The following is an 18,021-nucleotide window of genomic DNA, read 5'->3' on the forward strand; positions in this document are numbered from 1 at the left end:
CTTACATTTCTGTGTACACGCACAGTGTCCTTCAGTAAAAGTCTAGCACTGCTGATAAATCACTAAATCTTGTGTCACCAGAGCTTTGGATATTAATGCTCAATATTCATAAGCCAAAGTAACTAAAAATCTAATTCTGTGGTTTTAGAGGAAAATAGCACAAGCATGTGCAGAGAGAATGCATTAAAGAAATATGTGGTGGTGTTTTGATAATAAGGAACAACAGCATTAGAGTTCTGTGATCATATCAATCTTAAATCTTGGAAAAGTCATTCACCTAGGAATGACATGAGTGCTGATGCAGTGAAGGGAAGCTGAAAATTGTTTTCAGTTTTTGTTGGTGATTGCAAAGTTTATTACTCTAGAAAGAAGAGCCAAATTCATTCAGCATCTCTACACTCCAACAGAATTTGCTTATTTCTTCATATTAAGACAGTTTAAGTAATTGCTGACAATGCTTAAGCCCAAGTAATCATGGCATGGTTTACCCATAGAAAGAATAACAGAAACATTGCCATACTTGAGTTGATCATGTTGACGTGAGATACCACTGTCAAAATGTTTGCTTTTTCAGTGACATTTTGGCAGATGATTCCTCCGCCTCTTTTATAAAGAAATTGCAGTGCTTCCATTGCACATCCTCAGGGTTTTGTCATCTACTTGAGGGTCAATCCTATTATCTACATCTGAGAAAAATACAGAAGGATTTCTTGAATTTCTGTGGGTCGGCTGTCAGTTTAGTAGTAGTGAAATGTAGTATAGGATGCCAATCTTTATTTTCTGCTTTCTCTCACCCCTTCAAAAATGATTGCCGTAGTTTCTCTTCCATTTTCAGCTGGTCATTGGAATCTCTGCTGGCCAGATCCCAATCTTTCACATTGAGCACCTTCTTTGCTTCTCTTCTCCAGTTCTTTCTCTTCACAAACTGTATTTCCTCCTTCTCCACTCTGTGTGTGTCTTCAAGGAACATGTTGCTATTTAAGTGCTGAAAGACATTTTCTGCTTCTTCTGAAAGGCATTTAAAGCTCATCATGCCATGCTGAATTTTAAAGTAGTGTTGAGATAGGGTGAGCAGGGAGTTGCTGGTTATTAGTCTAGCTCAAAAGGAACTGCAAAAAAGGCCAAGGAAAAGATCACATTAGTGGCTGCAACCTGCTGTGAGTGACTGATCAGCATTGTGCACCTTGAATGTTTAAACATTTGCAGGCATTAGAGAAGAGAAGCTTTCTAATTTTCATTTGCTTTTTGATTTCAGTTTCCAGAGTCTGAGTTACACTTCCCAACTTTTTTTTCCTGCAGCTATGATAGCTGGAAAATCCTCCCTTTCTGCCCACCCCACCACCTTTTGGAGTCTGACTTAAGTTAAGCAATTCACCCTATGGAGTGCCTAAGCAAAAATTTGCAAGACCCTGGGATAAAATTGTAGCCTGGCACTTGTCATATGTGACAGTAAGCCTTGGTTTGTACTCAGGGGCCTTTAGTATCCCTGAGAAAACACACTGAAAGCCTGTTTTTTTTTAAGGCTGCCATGCCAGACCTCCATGTAATCAACATTTGGTATGCTTACGGCTTAAAAATACTCAAATAGGCTGTTGGGTGGAAAAGAGTTTTCCCAGAAATGTGAATGCTGTTAGCATATTCTGCTGAACATTTTCCTGAAGAAGTGGGTCCTTGAAAAATTTATGGCTGTTCGACACTAACACTGTATTAATGCTGCCCTGGAAAACTGCTTTAGCATCTACCTTGCAGTCTTCGTCGTGCTGTGGAGCAGACAGTGCCCAGGCAAGGTGATGGGCTCTGGCCAGCAGCCCAGCGTGGGACTAGCCATGGTTTTGGGACCTTGCTCTATGACCCGACTGCTCTGCTCAGAGGCAAGAACAGATCCTGTTAACTCTGTGGTTTAACTCTACAAGTAATTATTAGGGCAGGTACATTTGAATCTGTAAAATCACGTGGTTTCTGAGTGCTGCATGTTAAATCTACCCACAAACCTCAGAAACTAGTCAATATTTTAAATTTCATACATGTTGCAAATCATTTTTATTTAGAAATCTTTATTTTCAGTCGAATATCCTCAATTTTTGATATGGATTCTTTAGTGGTTTCAAGGTTATTTTAATCATTTTACCCCAGTTATTTTAGACTTGTAAGGTTAGGGCAAAGACTGCCTCTGTGGCAGATGAAGTAATGAAGGAACTGATCATTGCTTGGAACTCTGCTTTGCTGAGGAATGAGTAGTATCTTGTGTTGTTTAAAAACAAATAATTTGCCAAGCAGCAGAAATAATAAAATCTATTTTCCTATGGGTATATTTCTCTCAGTTGGATTTTTTCATGTCTATTATAATAAAATTCCAGTTATGCTTTTTTTTTCTTTTTTTCCCTGTGATTGAGACATAAAGAATATATGTTCTTTGGTGTGGATTCTTTGGTATCCAGTAAAGCATGAGTATATACTGGATCCTTATTGTTTATTGTGATAACTCAAGTCATTTTTCTCCTCTATGAACTGCCTATTTTCATGAAGCAAATTGGTATTTTCGATATCTTTCTTCCCACTCTTCAAGTTTTGTTGTAAACGACTCAAAAGTTATTATGCGGGTGCCTGTTGAGAATTCCCAAGAGGGCAGAAATGTGACTGCATGAGCCGTTTTTCTTTTGGAAATCAAGCTAAGATGTACTTAGTCCAACCAACCACTCTGTTCTCCTCTTAGAGTATTAAGATGTTGCAACTGTTTACAATCAGTTATACTGGGATGCTGTTGTTACTGAAAGAGCAATTTGTTTAGAGTTGGATAATGGTTTCCACTTTTAAACATTTGTTTGTTTATGGCTTTGCTTTCTGGCATTCCTTAAGCAAAGGCTTAATTATATTTAATTGAACCACAGATTTCTCCATGGAGCTGCAACACTTAAGTAACTCAGAGCCATGTGAACGCTTGCAAGAAGAGGGCACGCAGTTTCGCACTATTCCAGTTTAACAGTTACATGCTGACAATTTGGAGAGCCTTCTTTAATAAACTCTTTGCAAAGAAGCAACCAACCATTTGATCACTGAAAATGGCTGTGGGCAAAATATGCTTGTGAGCCATGATCAAAATCATGCTGCTTTTCGTGCTCTTCTGTGCGTGTAGATAGTCAATTTCAGGGTAAATAGAGAAGAATGAATAAAGGAGGGTAATATGTACAGTGCAATATGGTGGCAAGATGCACATTGCTTATATGTCTTAACATAGGAAAAAAACAAAACAGCCTACAACAGCTGTTATATAACAACAGCTGTTATATAATAAACTCTCCAAAATTTGCTAGTCTCCATAGGATGCATAGGGCTAATTTTGTAACTGTTGTTACTTGGTTCCATTACAGTGGCAAAGAGTGTATGAAGAGCTGCGGTACTGAACAGATAACAGGAAAGAAGCAACAACAGGTAGGTGTTATTCAAATGCAGTGTTGGAAAAGATATTACAGCAATGAATGAATTTAGTCTGGAAGTCTATTATGGATAATATGCTTGTGCAGAGTGTTGAATTTGGCAGTACTCTGCGCAAATGCATGCATCATCTATGGAATTAGGCCTATGGTGACAATTATATCCAATAGATATTTTTTTACCAACTGCAATTGCATATAATTTCATAAACCATCTCTTAGTATTAACACAAGACAACAGCAGAAGTCCTGTAAGGTTTTGCTGATATATTGAACACAGGCAATATTTATTGCCTAGTTTTAAACCATTTGTCTTTTATCTGCACCCCTCTTTCTTTGGGAGCTTACTTTTTGTGTTGAATCATGTTTCAGCTTGGAATACTTAAACGTGGATGGTTGGATCATTGGTGTTTCTCCCAGATAGTGGGAAAGTGTCAAAAACTGGAATTCACCAGTATTCTCAGCAGAGGACAAGTTACTGAATTAGTCCCTCATTTTGTTTCTGCCTGTGTTCAGTTAGAGGTAGAATTAATTCTAAAATGAAAAATTAAAATTAATTCTTAATTGAGATATTATTTTATAAGCTCAGCAGGAAGACCCAAGTCAAGAAGTCCCAGTAGATGATATGCTTGCAGCTCTGCTGGTTGTTCCCCAGGGAGCCCCTCAGCAAGGGGCTGCAAGGGCTGCGGAGACTTTAGCAAAGCTACTTTTCTAAGCTGATGGCAGTGTAGTGGGTGAAATAATCTCTTTCCTTTTTTAAATTATTGTAGTTTTTGTTGTTGACAGTGAGTTATAGGCACTTCTGTGCACCATCCTCCTCCCTCCCTCCCTTGAGGTACTTATGGACACTGATTAGATCCCCTCTCAGCCTTCTTTTCTCCAAGCTGAACAGGCCCAGCTCCCTCAGTCTCTCCTCATAGGGCAGATGTTCCAGGCCAGGCCTCCTGATCATCCTTGTGGCAGACTTTGTTCTATGGGCTAGTGTGTAAGGAAGGGGAAGTTCCTCATCCATTCTTTGCATGGGAAGAGAAGACTGATACTGTGCAGCTGTTAGCAAACTGCAAGACATCAGGAAAGGCTTCTAGGAAAGGATCAGACTGAAGCTGGTATTGTTTTGTTTGTTTTTTGAGCAAATTTAATATGTATGCATAGTATGTGTACTATGACACAGTTTTTATATTGTCTTCAATATACTATAATTTTTTATGCTCCTCCATTTTTTATGAACTTTCTACATTTTCAAATGAGTGTTTCAGCTCTACCTTAAAAAGCCCTATTTCTGATTATGAAGAGAAGGCTGTATGTTATTAATGACAATTTTGAACTGATCTTTTGCAGAGATGACTTTTTGCTCTTAAATATCTTATGCAAAGCATTACAGCTATTTAGATTTTTGTAGATAGCTGGGTGCTGTTGAGTCTACGTAGCTCACTGTGTTAAATTCAGTGCTTTTAGAACAAATCGATAGAAAATTGAAATTCTTAAAATTGGAATCTAAATCTTGATAATAAAAGCAGTTTAAAGTGTTATTGTAATATTGATGACAATAATAATGCAGAAGTTACTGATACTTATAGCTAACAATTTTTTGGTCTGCCAAAGCATTTTAATGTTATGCTTGAGTGCTACAATGAACGAAACCATCAGTTATTTACCCAGTCACAGAAGAGACCATTGGATTAGTCACAGATTTCATTTCTGTGATTTATTTTAAGAGTGCTTTAAGTAATTTAACCTGTGACTGGTGAGGTTTTTTTATAGAATTCAGTACTGGAATAATATTCACTGTAATTTTGATTACAAGTGATCTGAACATCATTTAAATAGTAAAAGGCACTAACAATTTGGTTAAAATTTTTCATTTAAAATAGAATTCAAATATCTTAATAATCCTGGGCATCCTTTTATTGGTGCTTTACAAATATTTTGAAAAATATTTTTAGCAGATTTTTGTGCAAGACTTTAGGAATAATCATACCTCAGACAAATGGATTTTACTACTAATTATTTTCTGTCCTACCTGTAGCTAAAGCAGCAAATTGTACATATGAACCTAGACTAAGAAATGCATTTAACTGTTATAGGAATTATTTAATACAAAAACATATAATAGTTCTCATAGTCTAATCAGAAGCATCTTAAGAAACTTGATCTTGTATTTGTCAGTTTGCTTTCATTTGCTTATCTTACAATTACTGTTATGTGAAGACCCAATTAAAACCTCTACCTTTTTTATATAGGTGGAGGCAATACAGACAGAAAAACAACAAAAAGAAGTTGTTTCTCTAAATCTTGTGAACAATATTTGAAGTTCACAGATTTTAAAAAATTGGTGACCTGTAAGACTTTTTTTAAAAAAAAGTTTATAATGAAACTCAAACTCAGATTCAAGGGCATTAACAGAGGATATTGAGGCACCATGGAGCACAGTAAATTGCATAATATGTTCTGGTGGCAAAAGATAGATATAAACATAGATGGGAAGATCAGTGTGTTAGCTTGTTTTTTGAGCGTTAATAACTTATGGTGAGTGGACAGATCTACATTTTATTAATCAAGTCATGTTCAAAGTGCCATAAAGATACCTGTCTATATAAACAGTAGGATGAAGTCTTCCAAGCAGTTGTTAGGAATTAATATTAATCTTATTGAAACTAGTGATCTGTGGGTTCCTGTAAAGCTTATAAAGGCTCTGCAAGCAATAGCTAAGAAAAGTAAGCATATTGCAAACAGGCTTCTGTTAGCTAGTCAGAAGTGTCTTGCTTCCACAGAATCTAAGAAGAATGCCTAGCACTAATAAGCCATTTGGATGGATTGATTCCTTGGTCATCTGAATGACTTCTAGTTCTGTCAGTTCTAAGAAACCAAGAAAGGAAATAATAGTGTCAAACGGTTCCGATTCAGTATCTCTAGTTAGTTTTTTAAAAGACTGCTTTCTTCTCTTGTCAAATAATCCATTGATGTGATTTTTTTTAAATACATCATGATTGGATTACTTCTCTAACTAGCCATATGCTGAGTATCTTCTCTGTTCTCTCAGCCTTATTTTGCACCAACCTATCCAACTTTTGAAGTAACTTCTGTTGGTATTTATGTCTGTGTAGTTAATGTGTAATTAATGCAGTTATTGTTTCATTATACTTACATTTTTAACTTTGGGGAAAACAGTATCTTTTCTGAATACTAACGATAACTAATTCTGATATTTGGACCTATATTAGGAGATTTTTAGTTAAATAGTCCATTAAAATCTATGGGTCTGGTACAGACAACTGTATTGAATTAAGCTTCAGTTCATAAAAATTACCTTTAAGATACACTGAAAAGTAAGCACTGTTTCTGAATAAATGCTTCCTGGAATTTCATTTTCCAAATTTATAACTTAGAGCATTTTTGTAGATTATCTCAAATCCACTGTTTGTAATTTACTGTGAAATACGCATTGCTGTAATTTTTACAAGACTGTTTTTCCTGTAAGGAGTTTTGTCCTCTTTCCTTTGCCATCTGATAATTGTTTTCAGGTGTCAAAATAAATGTGACTCATTAGGCATATCCACGGATTTTTGTCCTCCACCTAGATAAAGCAGAGACCCATTGCTGTTGATGAATCAATACATATCCGAAAGCTTGGCTTGCACTGTTTATAAAACATGGCCAGATTGTCTATCTCGGACTGCAAGGGTTGTATTGAGATACCCACTAGATTATTCTGTACATTTTTCATAATAAAAGTAGGATAAAGAAAAATAACGGTGCGTATGAAGACCACCTATAACTTTGATCTTTTTTTCTTTGCATTTGCATTTACAAATATTGTTATGTTATAACTATGCCGTAGACTCCATTATTTCACTGTTTATTCCCTGCCAAAAATGGTTGGCTATTTTCATAGACTTATTAAATGCTAATGAAAAAACACACAGACACAACTTAATACAGGATACAGGGATTTTATTTAGGGGGAAACGAATTCCATTAAGAATCTGAACAACATTTCTTGACAACATTATTTCTCCACAGCATGGCTACAAAGTAACTCCTTTTCTGACATAGGGAAGAATATTGATAGGGATTTAAATGTTTCTTTTAGTGTCACGAGTCATTTTATGCAGTTTCAATTGGAAATGGTTAGTAATACTGAGGGCAGAACTTGAAAATAGCAGATAGTCCCTAAGGTGCTCTCAGCCTATAAATACATCAGGTGATTCCAAGCTGGTTCCCAAGGAAGAGGACAAAATGTTTTAAAAGGTTTTCTGTCCAGCCTTCAGTAGATTTTAGGTCCTTTCTGTCCATTTTATGAAGTCTGATAGACTTCATAATGCTGTAGAGGGAAGATACTCTTTAATATGCAGATATTAATATGCAGATATTAATATTAATGCAGAAAGTTAAAAAGACATCATTTGAAAATGTATTCTTAATTCCTTTTCCATTTCAGATTTTAGTGCAATTTGGCTCTCAAACAGTAAGCTGTGCTCCTGAGCCAATCGTTTTTGTTAGAAACAAGTGACAATTCTGCAATGTTTTGTTAAGTTAAATATAAATAAAATTTAACATCAATAATTCAGCTCCGTAACAGTATATATTATCAAGCATATTCTGCAACATATAAAATTTGGTGTTTGTGCTTGTGCTTTTAGATACTGTGAGAAGAAGGGAACATTCCTTCTGGAAGAGGAAGGGGGATGGGTGGAAATTTTGTAGTTTTGAAAAGTTATTGATACATTCAGTTGACAGGAATCACAAAATTGATCTTACCTATTTCTCGTAATATAAAAAATAAAAATAAAAGATCTTTAATCAGCCCTGTCACATTTACAGAAAAAGCTTTATTTCAGCAAACTAAAATGTACAAAATTGTATCTAAACCAAGAATGTAAGATTTCCAAGGCATCTATATAAATGAGATGCTTTCTTCCAAAACAGTACATTTTCAGCAGTTTTTATAAAATTTATTTTAGGTGGACATTTTCCTGCTCCTTGATGGTAAGACTTTTGTGAAAGCTTTGTCTTTTAACTTTTTGCTTTTCTAGCACTCGTGAAATTTTCTGTTTTATGGGTTCTCTAGTAGGATATCTCTTGGCTTGACCTAACATTCCTCTGTGTTTCTTCACCAGATGTTTAGGAGGTTTATTGGATCTCTGTTAGAGGCAGGAATCTTTCAATTCGGTTTGTTCAGCATCTGGGTCAGGGTTCTTCACAACTGGAGACTGAAATAATTCCAAAAGATAAACATTTTTCACAATTAAAGAGTTTTTTTTTTGAGCTTCTTAAGAATAAATTCAAGTTTTCAAACTGTGAATCGTTCATGTATTTCTCTAAAGCAGAATTTGGAAAAACTGTGTGAAAGGTTTCTCTCTCCTGTGCGTAAGGCTAAAGATTTCCTAGAAGCATTCTCATGTGCTGCTTCCCCTGGGGGAGAGCTGGCTGCTTGAGCTGGGAGCTCGCTCTGCTCCTGCTGGAAAACGGGGGCCCCCTGGCTACCTGCACAGGCTGGAGCAGATAGGCAGGAAATGAGCAGCACGAGCCAGATGTAACCCACGCTTTAAAGAGAAATACTGATCAGACTATCTACCTGCAGAATTCCTAGGAGCCAGAAATAATCCTGAAGGATATTCTCCCTCTGCATTTTAGTGAAGGATTTCACTGGCAAACTACTGCAAAAGTGAAGTCAGGAGGAGCAGGCAGTGACTGCAGCAGTTGGTGGTGAGACAAGATGAACTGAATGCTGATAAAGGGCTGAGGATAATTGTATGCATTTATCCTCTCAGCCCAGAAGCTTCAGCCTCCCAAGATAGGCAACTGAATGAATCAATGATGCAACTGCATATACATTGATAAAATTGGGGTATTTTTTATAAAAGAGAGAAAGTGAGGAAGTATACTGCACATTATCCTGCTTAGCTTCAGAAGAAAATTGTCATGGCTTTGGGATTAAAAGGCAACCAAGAGCTGTTGCAAAGGAGAATGGTTTCTTTTGAAGGCATGAAATAATCTCTATGGTTTTATAATCTACTCAGATTTTTATTTTATTTTTACTTCAATAAGGAACATTTTTGAACTGTACAACAAGATGTATATGTTTAGGGGGAAAGCAATTAGTTGTGACTGGCCTATAGCAGAACTCCTGTTCTTCTCCCTTCTCTCTCTGCCCCCTCCCCCCAATTTTTTTTTTCAGTATTACTAAACTGCATACACAAAACCACAATAAAATGTAAGCAGCAGAGAAAGGCAGAAGAAAGGGGGATTTTTGTTTGTTTTCAGTTAAATGGAAAATATATATTTTTAGTTGCTTTTTCAGAGGGGAATTTATTCAAATTTCTTCATTTGCTACACATTTTTATCTGTTCTGAAGGCAACCAAGTAGGAGTGGGAAAAGCATCAGTGGTGGTCTGGTCATCAAAACAGACTTCAGCAGGAATGCAGATCCGTTCTTAAGTATAGGTGGAGCTAAGGAACTGTTTCTTTAGAAGCCCATAACAACAATTAGTTATTCAGTGAATGGGATGTGTAACGGTTGGAATATAGGAATATAGGTTCTGCAGACTGCCCCTATCCACTTGGCGCTTCACTGGTAATATTGAACTGTTATAGTACAATTTGAACCTCTCTCTGAAACTCTCCTAATTTGGAGCATAATTCAGTTGTGATTTTTTTTTTCTTTTTTTTAGATTCCAGAAAGTGCTAATGCTATTGGGATAGATTAAAACTTTATTCTAATTATTAGTTCCAGGTTTTTATCTTTTGAGTTGTGATAGAATTAATGGAGGTTTTGTAAGTGCTCAGATAGCCACATGCATTCTGAAGCAGAAGTACTTATTGTCTTGTAGGAACACTTTGCTTCTTGTCATTTCAGCTCCTAGAAATGTCAAGGCTTACTGAAGTTGGTATGGTTTTTGCTATTGACTTCGAGACTGGGGTATCATTCATTGAATTTTATTTATTTGCTATCACACTTTCATGTTACTGGTCATGCATTAGAAAAAAAAATCTCTATATAGCTGATAAATGGTCTTTATTAGTTGCTAGGCTCAGGAAAGGTCTTCACAGCTGAATTCTTTGCATGCATTGGATGAATGTAGCTGTTAGACTGTGCTGTGAGACATTTTTGTATCGTTTGCTTCCTTGTGCCTGATTAGACTCATCAAGGAAGCAATGAAAGGGAGAGGGGTTTTATTCTTGACCCTGTGATGAGGTTTCTCTCCCTGTGGAGCTCTAGTGTTCTTACTTTAAAGTTCTCGATTAACGACATTACAGCCAAATAGATATATTTGCCTGTGTGTGTCTTTTTTAATTGTTTTTTATTTTTCTCTAAAACCAAGTCCCTCAGTTTCTACAGCCTTTCTTTTAGCCCTAGGATATAACAGGCACTGGTTAAATACAGAATGTGATAGAATAGCATGCAAAAAGTAACTCTGAACAGTGATAATTAATTAATATTCTCATACTGATCTTTTCTTGTAGAAACTAGGATTCCTTTAACTCTCATTTGTCCCTCTAAAGTTCAAAATGGAGGTTGGATTATTTCCATTTCCTGTTTTTTCTGGCTTCAGGGAGAATTTCCAGCTACGTAAAGATGACAGCTTCTGAGAATGGAAACGGGAACCTCTATACAGAAACTCTGCTACTGAGAAACAAAACACTATTTGTGATTTATGGGTTTAATTTTCTTAACACCTGAAATAATGGAAAAATATTATTCGTGTCTTATAAAAGCTTTGTGTTAAGATCTGGGGGCTTTATTTTCATTGTATTTTCTCAGAGTAATTAACCTTTGGGTTTGAAAGACCGAGCTCTTCAGTCACCAGAATATCTGGTACTGAATGTTACTGACTGTGAAATGTTGCCGTTTGAAAGCCGTAGTGGTAGTGGTGGGGGGGGGGGGGGGGAAGGAGATATCAAATCAGTATCGGATTCATGAACAATCCATGGACTGTAGGTCCAATCGCCTTCCTAGGAGCAAATCGATGAGGGGAGAGCAGTGGATGTCATCTGTCTCGAATTTACCAAGGCTTTTGACACCATCCCTCACAACATCCTCCTGGGCAAGCTCCAGAAGTGTGGGATAGATGAGTGGACAGTGAGGTGGATTACGAACTGGCTGGAGCTCAGAGGGTGGTGATCAGTGGTGCAGAGTCTAGTTGGAGGCCTGTGGCTAGCGGTGTCCCCCAGGGGTCAGTCCTCAGTCCAGTCCTGTTCAATTTATTCATCAATGACCTGGATGAAGGCACAGAATGCTCCCTCAGCAAGTTTGCTGATGATGCCAAACTGGGAGGAGTATCTGATACCCCAGAGGGCTATGATGCCATCCAGAGGGACCTGGACAGACTGGACAACTGGGAGGTGAAAAACCTCATGCAATTCAACAAGGCCAAGTGCAAGGTCCTGCACCTGGGGAGGAATAACCCCAGACACCAGTACAGGCTGGGGAGCGATCTTCTGGAGAGCAGCTCTGCAGAGAAAGACCTGGGTGTCATGGTGGACAACAAGTTGGCCATGAGGCAACGGTGTGCCCTCGTGGCCAAGAAGGCCAATGGGATCCTGGAATGCATTAAGAAGAGAGTCTCCAGCAGGTCGAGGGAGGGGATCCTGCCCCTCTACTCACCCCTGGTGAGGCCACATCTGGAGTACTGTGTCCAGTTCTGGGCTCCACAGTACAAGAGGGATGTGGAGCTACTGGAGAGAGTCCAGCGCAAGGCTAGAAGGATGATCAGGGGCCTGGAACATCTGCCCTATGAGGAGAGGCTGAGGGAGCTGGGCCTGTTCAGCCTGGAGAAGAGAAGGCTGAGAGGGGATCTAAAAGCATATAAAAAGCATATACTCTGTTTTGCTATTTCAAAGCACTGCATTTTTTCAGTGCCCAGCCAGGTAGCACTGATGAGTGCCGAGGTTCTCATAACAGTGCACACCAGCAGGCTGCTGCATGCACAGATGAAGTCGTATGAATTCCTTAGAAATAGGACCATAAGACTCTCTGATGTTGTTCACAGCCCTATATTTTATTTCCAATAGATAGGCATTTCCTGAGACTGCCAGCATAACTGTAGTGTTCCTGACAGCATGCTATTTTCTCATTATTGTTGCTGATGTGTCAGTGAAGAAGGCTGGAGGCTAGTGTGGAAAGTTCAAAGCCGTATGCTTCAGGAGAGTTGTTTTCCATTCCCATTCTCAGCAGGTTGGTTTTAGGGTTTCTAGACCATCAGTTAAGTTATCTATGTAGGATTCACACCCTGCTAATGTGAGTGGATGGATTAGGACAGGACAGTAGGTCTTTTAGTTATAATGGGGACTGATAAATGCCAGATGTGCTACGGGTATTGTGGGAAGCTAGCTAAGATGTTGCAAGAGAAGGGTAGTAATTGCTTTTTTATAATTGCAGTTGGTCATTCTGGAGAATGTAATTTTTTTCCCTCTAGAAATAAGCAGGCTATGCATTGTTGCGGTAGGATATCCTAGTTCACCAAACCACCATGACAAGTCAAATTACTATGAAATGCTGAGCTCTACTGATCCTCTACCTACCTGACAGCTGTAACTGTGCTGGGGGAGTTTTACTGAATTATAATGATGATAATGATCTACACTTGGATAGAAATCACCAGTGTGAAGACTTAATGTATTCTTGTGCTTAGTGTGCAGGTATGGGTGTTTTCAGTTTTTACTGTGTTCTCTGTTACAGAGAAGATAGCAGCTTTTGATTTCTCCATGCCAGTCTATGTGAGAATGAATGAACGGAGTTAAATCCTTATCTTTTGTAAACCAGTGTAAGTGTACTGAGGTCAACGGATCTATGCTAGGCCTACTAAAGTCAAGAGGGCTATGCCAGTCCACCTGTTTGTTTCAGCAGTGTAGCCCAGTGACACGGTAATGAACATTTATATAGAGAACCTTGGAAACTACTCTTCCAAGGTTATCCCAAACAAGTGGCATGCTGATTTTTCAGTCTTTTTTTTTATTATTTTTTGTACACTACTCAGGACTCTTCCAGGGCTTTTCCAATAACTGTGTGGCTGTATCTTATCCATGGTTATTTACTATTTGTGCTTCCAATGGTGACTTACTTTCTCTGTAGAAATCTCATAATTATGCTACTAATCTGATAACCAGAATCTCTCATAATCATTGTTTCTTATAGAATGTGCTTGTGAACCAAAAGTATGGATAGAGACTTTGCAATAGTCAGGTTATAGACTATAAGTTTAATGGCAGTAACAACTGTCTAGATAGCGTCAAGCAGCAGCACACGAGCTTCATTAGACTTGCAGTGCAAATAGGCTTTTGTTTCATTAGCTGAATCCAATCCATTGCTCAGAATGAATGAAAGAAATAAGAAAAGGCCAAAAGCTTGAGGTATTGCTTAAAACAAAGAAAATGAAAGGAGTTACGTTAAACTGTGAAATGATTTTCTTTCTTTTTTTTTTTAATTTAAAAATATAGCCGAATAATTATACTGTTCCACTAGAAATAATAATATGTCTCTTCAACATAATATTATTGGGTTATTTGTTTTTGGCTTTCTTCTAAGATTTGTTTTTAAAGGAGAACTGCCAACATGTGATGGATATGTTTTCAGTGAAATAAATAAAACACCAGAAAATCCACAGCAGGCAAAAGGAAAGGACTGTGTCGAATATATACGTAAATCAAAACTGAAAAATACTGGAGAGATTTTATACTTCCTTTCTGTCTTGAGATGCTATGGGTTAGATTAGCACCGTTTAAAAGGAACCACTGAGATGTGCAGTGTTCACCATGCACTGTGATCTCTCCCCTGTTGCATATATTACCTGACTGGAGGTTACATTTTTACAGCAAGAAAAAGCTCCATTGGCTGCTACATCATTTAAGACTGCAAGAGAATACTGTCAAAGAAAATTGTGTTGCTACAGAAGTATAAATTTCACTGGTTTTTATAATGTTCTCCTATAACCTTCTTCAGATGATTTTAGGGGTTCTTGCACATCTGAAAGCCTTGTGCAACAGGCTTTCAATCAAATTAAGGATGTTGATGATGAACCTTTGAGAGAAGTACGAGTAAAAACATGCATGTATTTATGTAGCAATACCCTGACCACTATGTGATGCCTTGTTCTTGCTCCCCTTGTTCCAAAAGGTTTATGAATATAGGACCTCATAGTCTTCTGTGCTGAATGAACATGCCTATCATACATCAGGTTACCTCCTTTGGGTGATAGCAGACAACTGCCTAATTCAGTGATTCACATAATTTCATTTTTTAATACTAGCACAAATATGAATAAATATATAATGTCGAGAACCAAAGGTGCTACCTTTGCACTTCTTAAAAAGTGCTGACCATTTTGCGCCGTCTTTCTTGCTGAAGTTGTGCAGTTTTCTCAGTCTGCAAAAAGAGAATATATCACTAGTTAGATGGCTCATGGGCTATTTCAAAAATGAGATGTGAACATGGATCTCTCATTTCCAAAATGCTATTGGGGCTATAAGAATAAGGATATTTATGCATCCTTTTTATAACTTATTAAAATTTTCAAAAAGGATTATTGTTGCTCTGACTATACTGCTGTTAATGTCAGTTAAAGCTGATATCAATAGCAGAGAAGTTCTGCCAACCCTGACTACTTTCATAGCAGATTTCCTGCTTCATAAAGCTTCTGCTTCAGTGAATCAGCTTACCACTTTTCTCCTCAATATTCAAAAATTCTTTTCAATGCTATTAAGTTTCAGGCAGTGATAAAAAAAGAGGAACTGGCTGCCTCCTCAGCAGAGCAGGGAAGGGAGTCACTAGAAGGGGAGGGACAGAGACCTACTTGTAGAAAGCTGCAGGACTGAACCCTAAGGAGGAAGTTACCATAGAAGGATAAACATATCTAACAGCTCATGGCTACCAAAGAGGTAGAATCTCCCTTCTCTGTTTTACTTCTCTGTTTGAGCTGAGGTTGCTCAGCTGCAAGTTCCTGAGCTGTCTCATGTACTGATGTTATCCAGTCCTTCTGGAGAGAAAATTCTGTATCCCAGAATTAAATCACCCGCTGTTTTGTTGAGTTAGTTTTCTGCCAGCTTAGTGAATTAAGAGTGAATCAACTCACAAAGAAATCACTATTGGTGATTTCAGTGAGCGAATGAAGAAGGCATAGCAGAGGGGAAGAGCTGAGCAGGGATTAGGAGCACATTAACTTTTGGCAAGTGGCAAGCTATTAGATCTGCCTAAACCATCATTTTTAACTATATTTTAACTTCACCAGAGGAAAAATGAGCTTCTGAATCATTTTATCCCATGACACTGACCACACAAGCTGGCAAGCCATTTCTGTGCTGCCTAGGAGGATATGTTAATAATACACAGTAATTTCTTGCTAGTACATACTTAAAAATACATACAAACACGCACAAATAACACATGACTTTACAGTCTAAAGGTGAGTTACAAACATGCTAAAAAATAGACTAAGCGAAAGAGAAAAATATCTGAGTTTAATTTCTGGAAGTTTTATGCAATTTATTCATTCTTATAACCTAAATAAAATCAGCAAAGCAAAAGGAGCATTTACAGCCGATCTGTTCATGTTGCAATAAAATGATCTAATGCTCTAACTCTGTCATGACTCCTACTCTTCAGAATACATCAGAGCTTGTTTCTTGATTTGTGATACAGCACTATAATTAATCTGGAGGCCTATGTGCCACTGCTTACTTTTTTGTAGCTACTGAGAAGGAGATTCCTTCTATGATGGAATGACTAGCTGGATAGATGAGGGGAGAGTGGTAGATGTCGTCTATCTTGACTTCACTAAGGCTTTTGACACCGTCCCTCACAACATCCTCCTGGGCAAGCTCTGGAAGTGTGGGATAGATGAGTGGACAGTGAGGTGGATTGCGAACTGGCTGAATGGCAGAGCTCAGAGAGTGGTGATCAGCAGTGCAGACTCTAGTTGGAGGCCTGTAGCTAGCGGTGTCCCCCAGAGATCAGTCCTCAGTCCAGTCCTGTTCAATTTATTCATCAATGACCTGGATGAAGGCACAGAGTGCTCCCTCAGCAAGTTTGCTGATGATACCAAACTGGGAGGAGTATCTGATACCCCAGAGGGCTGCGCTGCCATCCAGAGGGACCTGGACAGACTGGATAACTGGGTGGTGAAAAACCTCATGAAATTCAACAAGGCCAAGTGCAAGGTCCTGCACCTGGGGAGGAATAACCCCAGACACCAGTACAGGCTGGGGAGCGACCTTCTGGAGAGCAGCTCTGCAGAGAGGGACCTGGGTGTCATGGTGGATGACAAGTTGGCCATGAGGAAGCAGTGTGCCCTCGTGGCCAAGAAGGCCAATGGGATCCTGGGGTGCATTAAGAAGAGAGTCTCCAGCAGGTCGAGGGAGGGGATCCTGCCCCTCCCTCTACTCAGCCCTGGTGAGGCCACATCTGGAGTATTGTGTCCAGTTCTGGGCTCCACAGTACAAGAGGGATGTGGAGCTGCTGGAGAGAGTCCAGCGCAGGGCTACAAGGATGATCAGGGGCCTGGAACATCTGCCCAGGCTGAGGAGAGGCTGAGAGAGCTGGGCCTGTTCAGCCTGGAGAAGAGAAGGCTGAGAGGGGATCTAATCAGTGTCTATAAGTACCTCAAGGGAGGCAGTGAGGAGGATGGTGCTGGCCTCTTTTCACTGGTGGCCACTGATAGAACTAGAGGAAACAGCCACAAACTGAAGCACCAAAAGTTCCACAGGAACTTAAGGAAAAATTTCTTAACAGTGAGGGTGACAGAGCACTGGAACAGGCTGCCCAGAGAGGTTGTGGAGTCTTCTTCTCTGGAGATCTTCAAAACCCGCTTGGATGCAGTCCTGTGCCACATGCTCTAGGTGACCCTGCGTGTGCAGGGGGGTTGGACTAGATGATCTCTAGAGGTCCCTTCCAACCTTAAGCATTCTGTGATTCTATGATTCTATGGGATTGCAATTGTTAAACTCCTGTTCTGAGCCATAAAAAAATACAGTTTACTGGACTCTAAGCAAATGCACAGATATATAATAAAATTAAGCCATTGTGGGAACAATGCAATTTGGTTTCTTTTGTATCTTTTAATTCATTGTGAACTCTTTATAAAAAAATTTCTTGCATTATAGTACTTATGCTCTTTCTCACTCTCTCGTGTGTCCTACGTACACAATTCTACGTACCTTGTATAGAATATAGGGATTTTCCAATGCTGGAATATTTTTCTAATTGAGACGCTATGGTATTTATCTTCTTTCTTAGATCTATTTTCACCTAACTGTCAGAAATTTAGTCCCTGATTTTCCTATGACAAATGTGTTGTAATCAACTAGTGGTCTCAGCTTCTGAAGGAGATAAACATAACTACAAACAATGAAAAAAAGGAGTGTAGACCTAGGAAATATTGCTGAAGGGTTATTGTATGGCAATGTTGTTGGGTCCGGTTTTCGAATTGATGGAGAGAGAGGCAAACACCATCGATATATTGTGCTTTTTAATAATAGGAGAAAGATAATAAGTATTACCAGCTAGCTGGGGTCCGGGCTTTCCCACGCAGGGGTCACACCACGGACCCCGACCGCTTCGGTCGTCCCTCTTTTATACCGTTCTTACCCCCAAAATGTC

Source organism: Tinamus guttatus, unplaced genomic scaffold (genome assembly GCF_059628265.1).
Source record: "Tinamus guttatus ecotype Peru unplaced genomic scaffold, ASM5962826v1 Tinamus_guttatus_pri_ptg000120l, whole genome shotgun sequence".
NCBI lineage: Eukaryota > Metazoa > Chordata > Aves > Tinamiformes > Tinamidae > Tinamus > Tinamus guttatus.